Source organism: Callithrix jacchus, chromosome 7 (genome assembly GCF_049354715.1).
Source record: "Callithrix jacchus isolate 240 chromosome 7, calJac240_pri, whole genome shotgun sequence".
NCBI classification, from domain to species: Eukaryota; Metazoa; Chordata; class Mammalia; order Primates; family Cebidae; genus Callithrix; species Callithrix jacchus.
In genome coordinates, this window is record NC_133508.1 from 106053350 (window position 1) to 106071376 (window position 18027).

Consider the following 18027-nt stretch of genomic DNA (forward strand, 5'->3'; position numbering starts at 1 on the left):
TCTGATTTTGTTGAGCAGTGGTTTGTAGTTTTCCTTGAAGAGGTCCTTTATGTTCCTTGTGAGTTGTATTCCAAGGTATTTTATTCTTTTTGTAGCAATTGAGTGGCAGTTCGTTCTTGATTTGGCTTTCTTTAAGTCTGTTATTGGTGTAGGAAGGCTTGTGATTTTTGCACATTGATTTTATATCCTGAGACTTTGCTGAAGTTGCATATCAGTTTCAGGAATTTTTGGGCTGAGGTGATGGGGTCTTCTAGGTATACTATCATGTCGTCTGCAAATAGAGACAATTTGGCTTCCACCTTTCCTATTTGAATACCCTTTATTTCTTTTTCTTGCCTGATTGCTCTGGCTAGAACTTCCAGTACTATATTGAATAGGAGTGGTGAAAGAAGGCATCCTTGTCTAGTGCCAGATTTCAAAGGGAATGCTTCCAGTTTTTGCCCATTCAGTATGATATTGGCTGTTGGTTTGTCATAAATAGCTTTTATTACTTTGTGATACGTTCCATCAATACCGAGTTTATTGAGGGTTTTTAGCATAAAGGGCTGTTGAATTTTGTCAAATGCCTTCTCTGTGTCAATTGAGATAATCATGTGGTTTTTGTTTTTGGTTCTGTTTATGTGGTGAATTACGTTGATAGACTTGCGTATGTTGAACCAGCCTTGCATCCCTGAGATGAATCCTACTTGATCATGATGGATAAGATTTTTGATTTGCTGTTGCAATCGGCTTGCCAATATTTTATTGAAGATTTTTGCATCTATGTTCATCATGGATATTGGCCTGAAGTTTTCTTTTCTCGTTGGGTCTCTGCCGGGTTTTGGTATCAGGATGATATTGCTCTCATAGAATGATTTGGGAAGGATTCCTTCTTTTTGGATTATTTGGAATAGTTTCAGAAGGAATGGTACCAGCTCCTCTTTGTGTGTCTGGTAGAATTCGGCTGTGAACCCGTCTGGACCTGGGCTTTTTTTGTGTGATAGGCTCTTAATTGCTGCCTCGACTTCTGCCCTTGTTATTGGTCTATTCATAGTTTCAGCTTCCTCCTGGTTTAGGCTTGGGAGGACACAGGAGTTCAGGAATTTATCCATTTCTTCCAGGTTTAGTAGTTTATATGCATAGAGTTGTTTGTAATATTCTCTGATGTTGGTTTGAATTTCTGTGGAATCTGTGGTGATTTCCCCTTTATCATTTTTTATTGCATTTATTTGGTTGTTCTCTCTTTTCTTTTTAATCAATCTAGCTAGTGGTCTGTCTATTTTGTTGATCTTTTCAAAAAACCAGCTCTTGGATTTATTGATTTTTTAGAGGGTTTGTAGGCCGAACTTATATAAGGATGCAGCTTTAGGCTAAACTTGATTAACATCCTCAAGGGTCAGATAGAACTTTGATTATATATACTAGGTTACAGCTATATCACAAACAACAGACTACACAACTGCCTGTGATTAAAGAAGGGATACTGAAAATTATTATCTCCTTAATAGCTAACTTCCTTGTCTGAACTCACCAAGTAAAAGGGGGAAATATATTATTGTATGCCACAAGTAGATAGCTTCTTCAGAAAACAGATTTTTTTTTTTTTTGAGACGGAGTTTCGCTCTTGTTACCCAGGCTGGAGTGCAATGGCACGATCTCGGCTCACTGCAACCTCCGCCTGCTGGGTTCAGGCAATTCTCCTGCCTCAGCCTCCTGAGTAGCTGGGATTACAGGCACCATGCCTAGATAATTTTTTGTATTTTTAGTAGAGACGGGGTTTCACCATGTTGACCAGGATGGTCTCGATCTCTTGACCTCGTGATCCACCCGCCTCTGCCTCCCAAAGTGCTGGGATTACAGGCTTGAGCCACTAAGGAAAACAGATTTTGAGACTGAGATTTCCTTTTAGAAATTTTATTAGGGAGTGCTCTCAGCAATAGTACACTGGGGCTGGAGGGTAGGACAAGGAAGGCATGATTGGGTAGGAGGAGAATGTGAACTGGGATGTGGTGGTAACTGAGGCTTTGGCAGATACCACAGATGCTATGAGGTTAGAATGCCCTGAAGAGATGTGCTCAATGGAGGCAAGAGACTGGGTCTTTGCATCCTCACATAGATCAGTTCTCAGGTGTATTCCTTGTGCAAATTAGCTCCCCAGCTAAAGCCAGTTCCTGGGGAGGAACTCCTAGGTAAGCTTCAGCAGGCTGTGAGTGCCTCCAGCTTGAAGAGGGGGATCTGGACTCAGAGTTCAGCAAACTTATACATACCTCCTCTTTTTTTTATTGCATTTTAGGTTTTGGGGTACATGTGAAGAACATGTAAGATTGTTGCTTAGGTACACACATGTCACTGTGGTTTGCTGCCTTCCTCCCCATCACCTATATCTGGCATTTCTCCCCATGTTATCCCTCCCAAACTCCCCAGCCCCTGCTGTCCCTCCCCAGATCCCCCCAACAGACCCCAGTGTGTGATTGTCCCCTCCCTATGTCCATGTGTTCTCATTGTTCAACCCCTGCCTATGAGTGAGAACACCCGGTGTTTGATTTTCTGATCTTGTGTCAGTTTGCTGAGAATGATGGTTTCCAGGTTCATCCATGTCCCTACAAAGGACACAAACTCATCATTTTTCATGGCTGCATAGTATTCCATGGTGTATATGTGCCACATTTTCCCTGTCCAGTCTATCATTCATGAATATTTGGGTTGGTTCCAAGTCTTTGCTATTGTAAACAGTGCTTCAATAAACATTTGTGTACATGTGTCCTTATAGTAGAACGATTTATAATCCTTTGGATATATACCCAGTAATGGGATTGCTGGGTCAAATGGAATTTCTATTTCCAGGTCCTTGAGGAATTGACAGGAATTTCTATTTCCAGGTCCTTGAGGAATCGCCACACTGTCTTCCACAATGGCTGAACTAATTTACACTCCCACCAGCAGTGTAAAAGTGTTCCTATTTCTCCACATCCTCTTCAGCATCTGTTGTCTCCAGAGTTTTTAATTATTGCCATTCTAACTGGCATGAGACGGTATCTCAATGTAGTTTTGATTTGCATTTCTCTAATGACCAGTGATGATGAGCATTTTTTCATATGTTTGTTGGCCTCATGTATGTCTTCTTTTGTAAAGTGTCTGTTCATATCCTTTGCCCACTTTCGAATGGGCTTGTTTGTTTTTTTCTTGTAAATCTGTTTTAGTTCTTTGTAGATTCTGGATATTAGCCCTTTGTCAGATGAGTAGGTTGCAAAAATTTTTTCCCATTCTGTTGGTTGCTGATTCACTCTAATGACTGTTTCTTTTGCTGTGCAGAAGCTGTGGAGTTTGATTAGGTCCCATTTGTCTATTTTGGCTTTTGCTGCCAGAGCTTTTGGTGTTTTGGTCATGAAGTCCATGCCTATGCCTATGTCCTGAATGGTTTTGCCTAGATTTTCTTCTAGGGTTTTTATGGTGTTAGGTCTTATGTTTAAGTCTTTAATCCATCTGGAGTTAATGTTAGTGTAAGGTGTCAGGAAGGAGCCCAGCTTCTGCTTTTTGCACATGGCTAGCCAGTTTTCCTAACACCATTTATTAAACAGGGAATCCTTTCCCCATTGCTTGTTTTTGTCAGATTTGTCAAAGATCAGATGGTTGTAGATGTGTGGTGTTGCCTCCAAGGCCTCTGATAAACTAGGAATTGATGAATGTATCTCAAAGTAATAAAAGCTATTTATGACAAACCCACAACCAATATCATACTGAATGGGGAAAAACTGGAAGCATTCCCTTTGAAATCTGTCACTAGACAAGGTTGCCCTCTCTCACCACTCCTATTCAATATAGTATTGGAAGTTCTAGCAAGAGCAATCTGGCAAGAAAAAGAAATAAAGGGTATTCAATTAGGAAAGGAGGAAGTCAAGTTGTCTCTATTTGCAGATGACATGATTGCATATTTAGAGGACCTCATTGTCTCAGCCCAAAATCTCCTGAAACTGGTAAGCAACTTCAGCAAAGTCTCAAGATACAAAATGAATGTGCAAAAATCACAAGCATTCCTATACACCAATAACAGACTTAAATAGAGCCAAATCAAGAATGAATTGCCATTCACAATTGCTACAAAGAAAATAAAATACCTAGGAATACAACTAATAAAGAAGGTAAAGGGTCTCTTCAAGGAGAACTATAAACCACTGCTCAAGGAAGTAAGAGAGGACACAAACAGATGTAGAAACATTCCATGCCCATGGTTAGGAAGAATCAATGTTGTGAAAATGGCCATACTGCCCAAAGTAATTTACAGACTCAACGCTATCTCCATCAAGCTACCATTGACCTTCTTCACAGAACTGGAAAAAAAACACTTTAAACTTCATATAGAACCAAAAGAGAGCCCACATAGCCAAGTCAATTCTAAGTACTTCTTCTTGGCTGTTGTTCAGACTGCAGAAAGTGTGCTGTGCTGCCTGCTGTAAGGGTGCTCACAGCCCAATAGGGGGAGATAAATGTGTAGAAAGAAAAGAGAAAATAAAGCAGTTGCATAATTCACAGCAGACAAAACCTGAATGGCAAAAATGTCCACCAACTGGTGAATGGATACAGAAAATATGGTACATCCATGCAATGAAACACTACTCATCAATTAAAAGAAAGAAGTATTGAAATATGTACAGTGGAGATGAGCTTCAAAAACATGCTCTGTGAACGAAACCAGATATGAAGAACACAGATCGTATATATGATTCCATTTATGTAAAATGTTCAGAGAAGGTAAATCATATGTAAACAGAATGGAGATTAGTGCTTGCATAGGACTGGGGGTGGGAATGGAGAAGGAACATATATGAACATGAAGTTTCTTTCTTGAGTGATGGACACGTTTTAAAGTTAGATTGTGAGAATAGTTGTAAAATTCTTGTGAATACACTAAAAGTCTTTGAATTGTACCTTAAAACAGGTGATTTTATATTATGCAAATTATTCCTCATTAAAGCAGTTAATAAAAAAATGAAAGTTCTTTTAAAATATATGGGAGAGATGCATTTAGTTAGACTGGAGTGAGGGATATAGTTAAAGATGAAAGAATGATGTCCCCTGAAAAAAGTTTTGGGGGATCAATATTTGTTTTCAGTGAAGATATGACTGGAAGAGGAAATAGTATCTGCAAAAGCATAAAGGAAGATGCAGTGCTGGAAATGCTTAGAATGTCTTTGAGTGTGAGGGCTAGAAGGGCTGAAGAACAGCTGGTGTGTAATTAGTACTTGGAAGCCACTTCATGAAGGATATTTTATGCCATGGGAAGAAGTCTGACATTTCTCATTTTAAGGCCTTTGTGCAAGCCTGTTTCTATACCCGAATGCTCTTTCCCTGTTTTTGTTTGTTTTAATGCTTGGTTCTTTCCCATCATTCAGGCATCGGCTTAAAAATAACCTTTTCCACAATGTTTTCCCTGATCACTTTATCTCAAAAGGTTCTGCTCTTGGGTCATCATTTTTCTCCATTACAACACAGTGCTTGTTCTTTTATTTTTGTTTCCCTCTTTTCAGTGCCTCATAGGTAGTAAGTGAGAACTTAGTCTGTTCTACTTTTGGAATTACAACACTATGTATTGAACCTTGGCTTTCCCACCTTTTAGTCTGTGATCTAGGAACACCTAACTTGACCCACTGACTTTCAGCTTTTTCTTCTGTAAAATCTTGTGGGCTTCACATTTATGTATTTTTTTAGCCATAGTGTGAAGACTTTTATAATAGATGTAAAAATGCTTTGTAAATGTTAAAGCTCCCTAAAAATTTATTGGATTATTATAACTAAATAGTAATGGAAAGAAATTTGATACATTTAGAAATTGTATCAAGAAAGGAGAACATTTAGAAATCTGTTGACACTATGCAAGTGATATTTGATAAATAAGGTATTGTTAGAAATAGTTATTAATTTATTAAATTAAAAGTTAACTTACCTTGTAAATTTATTGAATTATTATAATTGGATAATAAATAAGGTATTATTAATAAATAGTAAATAGCACATTGAAGTATTTAAGATTCAGGGTATATTTTATGTACTTCAATTACTTCTCTGACTTATATCTTACTAACATCCTGAGGTATATAAAGATTATTTGTTCCCATACAAGTGATTCCAATGATCTTTAGTTTAGAGAGGCTTGTGTTTGCTTTTTATATTTTCTTACTTCTTGTTCCTTCATATTAAGCTTATTAAAAATGTTTATAAATTACAAGTTAAAAGACCTAAATGGGAATCCAAAAGGTTCTCTTATGGTTAAAAAGCATTATTTTAAATATATATTACTAGTTAAATAGCACTGCATAAGAAAATTATGAAACAAATGTGACTTAGATATAGATCCTTTGTGTAAGGAGTTTGTATTCTAGAAAGAATGATAAGCTAAAAAATTAGAATGGAAGGTAGAAAGAGAAAAGTACCACATGAGACATGCAAATGAAATACAATATGCGTTTGGATGAGAAAGAAAGTGTCATCGACTAGAGTGAACAGTTAAGTGTCAGAGTTTAGAGTGACACTTACATGTAGCCTTGTTTTCCACTAGGAAGAGTGACATGGGTGTGGTTAAGTAGACACCCAAGGCAGCAGAAATAGCATAAGCAAACCTGGTATGAAATCTCTGTACAGACATATTTGTAGCCAGGTGGCTAGGAACATGGCAGATAGAAATAAAGATAAATATTGTAGAAATAAAAAAAGAGACTAATGGATTGTTCTGTAGGGAGCCAACCAATGAATTAGGGGTACCATTTAAAATGGAGTGCCTCATTCAATTGACAAGCATGTATAGAGTGTCTAATTTATGCTCTGCAGAAGCCAGATTGTGCTGTTTGTGTGTAATAATTGCATTGTATGAACTCTGTGGAAGTTACATAGCATGAAAAAGATACAGATGTTGTATCATCTATAAGAAGATTAGACCTTATAAAATGGAGAAAAAAGATGGGCAAACACATGTCCATAGACACAGGTCACTACCATTTGTGCAACTTAGAGATTTTAGATTAAATTCTTGAAAGGCAGTGCTGTTCTTAGAGTCCCATATCCTTTTTTGAAATGCTAACAGTTTCTTCTCTTCCTCTTCTTTCATTTTTTTAAGTATCCATGGGTCAGCATCTGGCTATCTAGGACTTTTCAATAGCAAGAGTAGCCACTTTGAATATTTTGAATTCATTAATAAATAAAGTGAGGCTTCCATTTAGACTTTATTTAAGAATAACATAGGCTTTTAAAATTTCATTCAAAATGGATTTATTTTAGGGAAAGCTTTTAGGCTTTTTAACTATTACCTTTTCTACATTCAGTTCAAAAGAAATATTGGTATTTTTTTCAATTAGTGTTTTAGAACAGATACTATGTTTTACTTTTTACAAACATTTTTGTTCCGTTGAAGTTGAAGTTTAAAATAGAAATTCTGACAAAATGTGACAAAACGTTTGTGGTATTTTTCCCAACGTAATCTTTATATATTCAAATTTTAAAAGCTCCTCTACTTTTCCACTTGAAAATAAACATGCGCATGCATGCACACACAATTTTCTTGGCTCTGGATTATTCTTTTAACATAGTCAGATATTTGGTTGGAATTCAGCTCATTGAAAATTCATTTTCTTTTTAGTTTGAGATTCTTGTACCTTAGATTATGTGTCTAATTGATTTTCATTAATAAAAATAAGATATACAGGGCTTCCAAAATATAGCCTCAGGAATTCATAGATGAGTGAAACACAGACCCTGGTGCACGTTGAATGTAGACTATGAACAAAATAACGGTGAGCCATGGGGCTGGAGAGGACCTGTGCTGGAGTTAGTTTATAAGGGCTTTATGTGCAAAGACATAGAATATTTTACCGGAGACTAGCAAGAGCCGCTGAAACATTTTTAGTAATTGAGTGATCTGGTAAATTTTGAATTTTAGAAAGATCACTTTGATGCCAAGGTAAATGAGAATAGTTTGGGAATATACATGGAGTTGGAAATGGAAAGAAATTTGATACATTTAGAAATTGTATCAAGAAAGGAGAACATTTAGAAATCTGTTGACACTATGCAAGTGATATTTGATGGTATCCTGAACTGAGATAATGGTAGTGGAAAATAGGAAGTAGAGTTAACATAATTTTGTGGCTATTTAGATGGGCCAGGAATAAAGAGTGAGTACATCTAAGATGTCTTGTAGGTTTCTGAATTTAGTGTAAATAATTATTTTTAATTAATTAGAATACAAGAAGACAGTTGATGGGGGAGAAGATGCTTGGCCCATGAATTCCTTAACCTGTCCATAAGCCTTGAGGTTGTTAGTGAAGATGATAAATTTTATCTCACATTAACAGTGAGTTTAATGAAGATGCTCATGTCATCACTGTGGTGATAGGAGCCTTCTCCAAGGGAAAGTCTGGACAGAGGAGGTCTAAGAAGGGTTTCATAGGGCAGATTGGACAAAGAAAAACCCATAAGTTTTACTGGGAGAAAACAGACAAGAGAGGACTCAAACAGGTACCACACAGGACATTAGGTAATGGAGGGTTCTGAAGAACTCCAATAATTTAACCTCAATTTTATCTAGCTCAATCTTCTGCTTTTAGGATTCATAAAAGTATCTCTACCCCAAACACCTGCCTGTTCCTTTAATGTTGCCTTGTGGTATCTATGGAGCCACTGGTGATTTCAAATCATTTCATATTAATCCTTTTCCTTTAGCTATGCAACTGTAAAAATTATTATTAACGTCGAGTTTGCCTTTTAGGGCATAGTGCTTGTCACTGATCTGGTTTGAAGTGTGTTATCTTGTCCTCCTGCCTTCATATTTTCTCATCAGTGCATAACCAAAGGATATTTAATGTTAAATGATACAGAGAAACAAATTCATGAATTTTATACAAATCATTAATCACAAACAGATTAATATATCATTGTCTCTATTCTCCTCAAATCCAATAAAGGTAATAAATATGGTTTAGAACACACCAGGTTTGGGATGAGTATGGAATATTTGAATGGAGATGCTTAGTAGGCAGCTGAATATTTAGGTCTGATTATCAGGAGAGCATAGGAAAGCATTTGAGATCACTGGTTTATGAGAAAGAGTGAAAACTCTGTGTACTGATGTCTAGCTTGATGACTAACTGGGAATATAGAACATAAGGAAGAATGTGAAAGATATGCATATATCCATATCTATAATAACATAAAGATATATGTCTACAAATAGATATAACAAACAGAATAACAAGAAAGGCTCATCAAGGGGAGGAATATTAAATTTTTGTTTTTCAAGCCCACTATGTATATTTCTGGGCTGATTTTGAAACTCACAGCTTTGGCCATTCTTACACATTGATAACTGAGTTCTGGCAGTCAGTGATATGATCCCCATGTAATTGTTATGAATTAAAAAGAAGAGGTATAGGAAAATAAATAAAGTAACCAAATCTAAGTCATATAAGTAAGATTGTGACATCTTTTTCTTTCTTATCATTGCCACTGCCCATCTCCTACTCAATATGTTTAGGTTATAAATTACTTAGCCTTAACAGAATTATTAGTAATTAAGGCTAAATAACTTAAAAGACTCCAAGAAGTGTTTCTAACTTTGATTTTCAATGAACTTAGCAAACATCAAGCATCTATTATTTGTTAAATACTACTAAACCCTAGCTATAGAATGCTGTATAAGCCAGACATATCTCTATTGTCACAGATTTTTAAGAAAGTAGAAAATACAGACATTGAACAAAGGATTCCAATCATGATGAAAATTGTGAAAGGGGAAATATAGGGTATATAGCACTCACATCCTGAGAATCTAATATGGAAGTTAGGATTTCTTTGCACTATCATCATTTTCTTAGGACTTATATTCTCAGTAAGAGTTAGCCAAATCACAATGGAAAGAATGATAGCTTGGGGTCAGAGTTCAAAATACTAAACATTAGAGAAAAAAAGGAGAGACTGAGAAAAAGTAGGAGAAACCGAGGCTTGAGAAACAGTACTAAGTGCTAGGGGGGCCCTCCTAAGACGTCTTTAGTGTTTTAGGCTTTAAGAACTATGAAAACTTGCTGCAGAGCTTTAAGCTTTGCAAGCAATTGGCCAAAGCAACATTAAAAATGATACCTTGGTTGTAATGTGGAAAACTGATTGGAAGGAGGCTTTCTAAAGACATGATTGTTGTTAAGGGGATGCTTAAGGAATCCAGATGTGATTTCATGGTGAGCTCCATTATGTTTTGGAGAACGTGGATGAAGAGAAGTTAAACAGATGAAAATGATACCTTGAAAAAAATAATTAGCAGGATACTGTTATTGATTGTATGTGAATTCCTTGAGTGTTTTGTTCATTAATATTTTCTTACTTTGTCTCATACTTTTAATGCTGACCAAGGAGAGATTTCCAACATGACTGGAAAGATGGACCTATACTTCTTCCAATTTTAAGAATTCCTACTCTCATATTTTGGATATGCAGTGATAATCTTGATTTATCAGAATATCACCATAGGTAGTCTGAGATCCAAAAGTAGATCTCTATTTAGACACCCAGGCATTTCTCAGGTTATATATAACCTGCTGTTTCAGTGTCTTAACCTAACAAATATCTTAACACATTTATAATCTGATTTCAAGGAACACCAGATTAGACCATGTCTTAGGCCATTGTCACACTGCTGATAAAGACGTAACTGAGACTGGATAATTTGTAAAGAGAAAGGGGTTTAATGGACTCACAGTTCCATACAGCTGAAGAGGACTCACAATCATGGTGAAAGACGAAAAGCACATCTTACATGGAAGCAGACAAGAGAGAAAACGAGAAGTAAACACACGGGGAAACCACTTATAAAATCATCAGATCTCATGAGACTTAGTCACTACCATGAGAACAGTATAGGGGAAACCACCCCCTATGATTCAGTTATCTCCCATTGATTCCCTCCCACAACACGTGAGAATTATGGGAGCTACAACTCAAGATGAGATTTGGGTGCAGACACAGCCAAACCATATCAGAGCAGAAGCAATCAGCCTTAGTGTTTTGGGCTTTAAGAACTATGAAAACTTGCTGCAGAGCTTTAAGCTTTGCAAGCAATTGGCCAAAGCAACATTAAAAACTGTCATTTGAGGGACACCAAGTTTATGATATTTTCTCTAGGAAAAATGGCTTTATACAAAGAAGGATGAGTACAATTCAAACATGATAAATACCTACTTTAGCTAAGTGATCTTTCATTTTGTTCTTCATGAATATATTTTGTATTATATATTGTCCAGATATTAACATGAAAGATCCATAACCTGTGTGTACCAATGATGCATGGAAACTATTAAGGTTTCTCGTGAGTGCAAGAAATATCATCAGCATCTTTCACTGTGAAAGATTGCATTTCCATGCTCAGAAGTGTTAGGAGTTAGAGTAGATATGTTTGGCATGCTTTTGAATGAGTTAGAATATCAGATCAAGTTCAGTGAGTAGTATCCTTTTGTCCACTCTGAATTCTGTGGGATTATACAGAAACATTTAGATTTCCTTTTCATATTTGCTCTGCAGTTCATTGACTTTTTATATAGTTGAATGAGCTGTTTAGAATGTCAGTGGTCTTGAGGCTACACCTGAGAAGTTATCTGCATATTAATATGAGTTTATTCTCAGGAAAGCAATAACCTTGACCTTCCGAATCATACCTATCAGGGAAGGCTATGGATTGTGAATTGCTAACCTATTCATATTAATAAGCTGTGTGCAGACAAAACCATATTCATTTGCATAAGCTTCTTCTCTCTGTAGCCCATGAAATTAAGATTGTTTAATGGCTGGAAATAAGATCACCTTTAGCTGTACTAGTCATATTCTCATCTCAAAAGGGAAAGATAAATGGGTCTTGACTCAATAAGCAGAAAGTTATTTTAAATTTCAAGTACTTTTGTTTGGCAACCAGTGTGAGCTCAAGTGACAAAAGCAGCAGCATCTCTAGATGAGTGTAGGATTCTAATGAAAATCGTAGAATATAAGCCCTTTCCTACCCATCGTCTTTGACCACCATCTCATCCAACAATTTTTTAACCCAACACCTACTTATATAATAAATATTGCAGTTGTTCCTACAACCTCCCCACAAGGGCCTCACAGTCTATAGTGGGAAGGGAATGATCAACTTTGTTCCAGAGAAGATGACATTTGCACTGAGCTTTGAAGAATGTGTAGGAGTTCTCGGGTTTAGGTTAGAACAATTCAGGTAGAAGAATGAATGTATTATGAAAGGAGCTTAGTGTTTTGAAGAAAGAGCAAGATGTGTGATGCAGTGGTGACTATACAACTTGCAAAGCTCAGTAAAAAAATTTAAATGCAAGTATGTTTGTTTAAAAACAGAAAAAAATCTATTAAAACTTTATATTTTTTCATGTTTCATGTGTTCTTACATTGATATCTGCTCATCTGGAGTATCAGTCCAATTTTTTGAATGTTTTCTTAGTGAAAGACTTTTTCTTCCAGATATATCTATAGTGTTGGTTAATCTCTTTTTATTTGCTATTTAGCCGTTTCCTATGTAAAAAACCTAAACATTCAAATTATTATTTTAAAATTTCCCATTCATCTTTATACTGTGCCATGCAGGTCTTAAATGCAAATATAAGAGCATTTAACTGATAGGCCAAAATTACAGTTATTTAGTGGAAAATAATACATATGTATTTTATTCTTACCATAAGAGTGGAAATCCTATACAAAACGAATGCAACTGTTTCTATTTCACATACTGATATATGTATGTTATCTCACCACTCTCCCCTTTCAGTTTACTGATGAGTAGAAAGGACTGAAAGGAAAAAGAACTATAGGTTGGTTTATCATTCTCTTCCTTCTATGTCATCATGTTCAATAAGTAGCTGCTTAATATAGGGAAATAACATGAATAAAAAAGATATAAGATTACTTGATTATTTGTGTTTTTTAAAATGGCATTGCCATCTTTCTGCATTCAGTAAAAGTTCTTGCTAAAACAAAAAGTGTGGGCTCTCAAGTCTGTTAAAGAAATCACATTCTTTTTCTTTATTGCGGATGTTATTTTATTAGAATCATCTTACTAATTGTAATCCAAGATATTTGTTTTCTATACCTGTACACAAATTAGAAAAAAATCAATGTGATGGTAATGAAATGGGAAAAGTTCCCTTGTCCCCCCTTGAAGGGCATGCGATGGAGTGTGGCTCACTTTTCTTGCTGTTGTTAGATATATTTTTTTAATTGTACTTTAAATTCTGGGATACACATACAGATCTTGCAGGATTTTTGCTTAATACACACATGCCATGGTGGTTTGCTGTCTCCATCCCACCATCACCTACATCAGGCATTTCTCCCAATGTTATCCCTCCCCAACTTCTTTACTCCCCACTGTCCCTCCTCTAAATACCTCACCCTCCCAACAGACAACAGTGTGTGATATTCCCCGCTCTGTGCCCATGTGTTCTCATTGTTCAACACCCACCTATGAGTGAGAACATTCAGTGTTTGCTTTTCTGTTCTTATGCCAGTTTGCTGAGAATGATGGTTTCCAGATTCATCCATGTCCTTACAAAGGACACAAACTCATCCTTTTTTTATGGCTGCATAGAATTCCATGGTGTGTATGTGCCACATTTTCTTTGTCTGTTCTATCATTGATGGGCATTTGGGTTGGTTCCAGGTCTTTGCAATTGAAAACAGTGCTGCAGTGAACATACATGTGCATGTGTCTTTACAACAGAATGCTTTTGAATCCTTTGGGTATATATCCAGTAATGTGATTGCTGGGTCAAATGAAATTTCTATTTCTAGATCCTGGAGAAATCACCACACTGCCTTCCACAATGGTTGAACTAATTTACACTCCCACCAACAGTGTGAAAGCATTCCTGTTTTTCCACATCTTCTCCAGCATGTTTTCTCCAGATTTTTTAATGATCGCCATTCTAATTGGCATGAGATGGTATCTCAATATGGTTTTGATTTGCATTTCTCTAATGACCATTGATGATGAACCTTTTTTCATATGTTTCTTGGCCGCATAAATGTCTTCCCTTGAAAAGTGACTGTTTCATATCTTTCACCCACTTTTGAATGGGTTTTTTTTTCTTGTATATCTGTTTAAGTTCTTTGTAGATTCTGGATATTAACCCTTTGTCAGATGGGTACATTGCAAAAATTTTTTCCCATTGTGTGGGTTAACACTTCACTCTGATTATTGTTTCTTTTGCTGTGCAGACACTCTTAAGTTTAATTAGATCCCATTTGTCTATTTTGGCTTTTGTTGCCATTGCTTTTGGTGTTTTAGTCATGAAGTCCTTGCCTATGCCTATGTCCTGAATGGCTTTTGTCTAGGGTTTCTTCTAGGGTTTTTATGATGTTAGGTCTTATGTTTAATTTTTAATCTATATGGAGTTAATTTTAGTGTAAGTTGTAAGGAGGGGGTCCAGTTTCTGCTTTCTGCACATGATTAGTCAGTTTTCCCAACATCATTTGTTAAACAGGGAATCCTTTCCCCATTGCTTGTTTTTGTCAGGTTTGTCAAAGATCAGATGGTTGTAAATATGTGGCATTACTTCTGAGGCCTCTGTTCTGTTCCATTGGTCTATATCTGTTTTTGTATAATACCATGCTGTTTTAATTATTGTAGCCTTGTAGTATAGTTTGAAGAAAGCTTCCAGCTTTCTTCTTTTTGTTTAGGATTGTTTTGGCTATGCAGGCTTTCTTTTGGTTCTATATGAAGTTTACAGTGGTTTCTTCCAATTCTGTGAAGAAGTTCAGTGGTAGTTCAATGGGGATAGCATTGAATCTATAAATTACTTTGGGGAGTATGGCCATTTTTATGATATTGATTCTTCTTAACCATGAGCATGGAATGTTTTTCCATCTGTTTGTGTCTTCTCTTATTTCCTTGAGCAGTGGTTTGTAGTGCTTGAAGAGGTCCTTCATATCCTTCGATGGTTGTATTTCTAAGTATTTTTTTTTATAGCAATTGTGAATGAGAGTTCACTCATTATTTGGCTCTCTGTTTGTCTGTTATTGGTGTATAAGAATGCTTGTGACTTCTGCACATTGATTTTGTGTCCTGAGACTTTGCTGAAGTTGCTCATTGGCTTAAGGAGATTTTGTGCTGAGACAATGAGGTCTTCTAAATATACAATCATATCATCTGCAAATAAAGACAATTTCACTTCTTCTTGTCCTAATTGAATACCCTTTACTTCTTTGTCTTGCCTGATTGCTCTGGCCAGAACTTTCAATACTATATTGAATAGGAGTGGTTAGAGAAGGTATCCTTGTGTAGTGCCAGTTTTCAAAGGGAATGCTTCCAGTTTTTGCCCATTCAGTATGATATTGGCTGTGGGTTTGTCATAAAAAGCTTTTATTATTTTGAGATACGTTCCAACAATACCTAGTTTATTGAGAGTTTTTAGCATAAGAGGCTGTTGAATTTTGTCAAAGGCCTCTCTGTACATATTGAGATAATCATGTAGTTTCTGTCTTTGGTTCTGTTTATGTGATGGATTAGGTTTATAGATTTGCGTATGTTGAACCAGCCTTGCATCCCTGGAATGAAGCCTACTTGATCATGGTGGATAAGGTTTTTGATGTGCTGTTGCATTAGTTTTGCCAGTATTTTATTGAATATTTTTACATCAATGTTCATCATGGATATTAACCTAAAGTTTTCTTTTTTAGTTGTGACTCTGCAAGGTTTTGTTATCAGGATGATGGTGGTCTCATAAAACGAGTTACGATGGATTCCCTCTTTCTGTATTGTTTGGAAGAGTTCAGAAGGAATGATACCAGATCCTCTTTGTACATCTGGCAGAATCTGGGTGTAAACCCATCTGGACCTGGACTTCTTTTGGTTGATAGGCTGTTAGTTGCTGCTTCAGGTTCAGACTTTGTTGTTGGTCTATTAAGGAATTCAACTTTTTCCTGGTATAGTCTTGGGAGGTATAAGTGTCCAGGAATTTATCCATTTCTTCCAGGTTTACTGGTTTATGTACATAGAATTGCTTGTAGCAATATCTGCTGGTAGTTTGTATTTCTGTGGAATTGGTGGATAAAAACATCCCTTTATCATGTTTTATTGCTTCTATTTGATTCTTCTCTCTTTTCTTTTGTATTACTCTGGCTAGGGGTCTGTCTATTTTGTTGATCTTTTCAGAAAACCAGCTCCTGGATTTACGGATTTTTTGATGGGTTTTTTGTGTCTCTATAGCCTTCAGTTCTACTCTGATCTTACTTATTTGTTGTCTTTTGCTAGCTTTTGAATTTTTGATCTTGTTCCTCTAACTCTTTCAATTTTGATGATAGGCTGTCAATTTTAGATCTTTCCTTGCTTCTCATGTGGGCATTTATTGCTATAAGTTTCCCTCTAGACACTGCTTTAAATGTGTTCCAGAGAATCTGGTATGTTGTGTCTTCGTTCTCATTGGTTTAAAAGAACATCTTTATTTCTGCCTCCATTTCATTGTTTATCCAGTCAACATTCAAAAGCCAGTTGTTAAGTTTCCATGAAGTTGTGTGGTTCTGAGTTAGTTTCTTAATCCTGAGTTCTAATTTGATTGAACTATGGTTTGAGATACTATCATGATTTATGTTCTTTTGCATTTGCTGAGGAGTGATTTTCTTCCAATTATGTGGTCAATTTTAGAGTAAGTGTGATGTGGTGCTGAAAAGAACATATATTCTGTGGATTTGGGGTGGAGAGTTCTGTAGATGTGTATTATGTCTGCATGGTCCAGATCTGTGTTCAAGTCTTGGATATCTTCATTGACTTTCTGTCTTGTTGATCTAATATTACAGTGGAGTGTTAAAATCTGTCAGTATTATTGTGTGTGAGTCTAAGTCTCTTTGTAGGTCATTAAGAACTTGCTTTATGTATTTTGGTGATCCTGCATTGGGTGCATATATATTTAGGATGGTTAGCTCTTCTTGTTGTATTGATCGTTTTACCATTTTGCAATGCCCTTCATTGTCTCTTTTGGTCTTTGTTGGTTTAAAATCCATTTTATCAGAGACTAGGATTGCAACCCCTGCTTTTGTTTGCTCTTCATTTGCTAGGTAAACATCTTCCATCCCTTTATTTTGAGTCTATGTGTGTCTTTGCATGTGAGATGGGTCTCCTGAATACAGCACACCAATGGGTCTTGACATTTTATCCAGTTTGCCAGGCTGTGCCTTTTGATTGGGGCATTTAGGTCATTTATATTTAATGTTAATATTGTTATGTGTGAATTTGATCCTGCCATTTTGTTACTGGCAGGTTGATTTGCCTGTTAGTTGATGTAGTTTCTTCTTTCTGTCATTAGTCTTTACCATTTGGCATGTTTTTGTAGTGGCTCATACTGGTTGTTCCTTTCCATGATTAGTGTTTCCTTCAGGAGCTCTTGTAAGGCAGTTCTGGTGGTGATGAAATCTCTCTGCAATTGCTTGTTTGTAAAGGATTTTATTTCTCCTTCACTTATGAAGATTAGTTTGTCTGGATATGAAATTCTGGGTTGAAAGTTTTTTTCTTTAAGGATGTTGAATATTGGCCTTCACTCTCTTCTGGCTTGTAGGGTTTCTGCTGAGAGATCTGCTGTGAGTCTGATGGGCTTCCCTTTGTAGGTGACCCAGCCTTTGTCTCTGGCGGCCCTTAGCATTTTTTCCTTCATTTCAATCCTGGTGAATCTGATGATTATGTTCCTTGGGGTTGCTCTTCTTGAGGAATATCTTTGTGGTGTTCTCTGTATTTCCTGGATTTGAATGTTGGCCTGCCTTTCTAGTTTGGGGAAGTTCTCTTGGGTAATATCCTGAAGAGGGTTTTCCAGCTTGACTGTCACATTCAGGTACACCAATCAAGCATAGATTAAGTCTTTTCACATAATCCCATATTTCTTGGAGGCTTTGTTCATTTCATTTCACTCTTTTTCCTCTAATCTTGCCTTCTAGTTTTATTTCATTGAGTTGACCTTCAATCTCTGATATCCTTTCTTCTGCTTGATTGATTCAGCTATTGAAACTTGTGTATGCTTTGCAAAGTTCTTG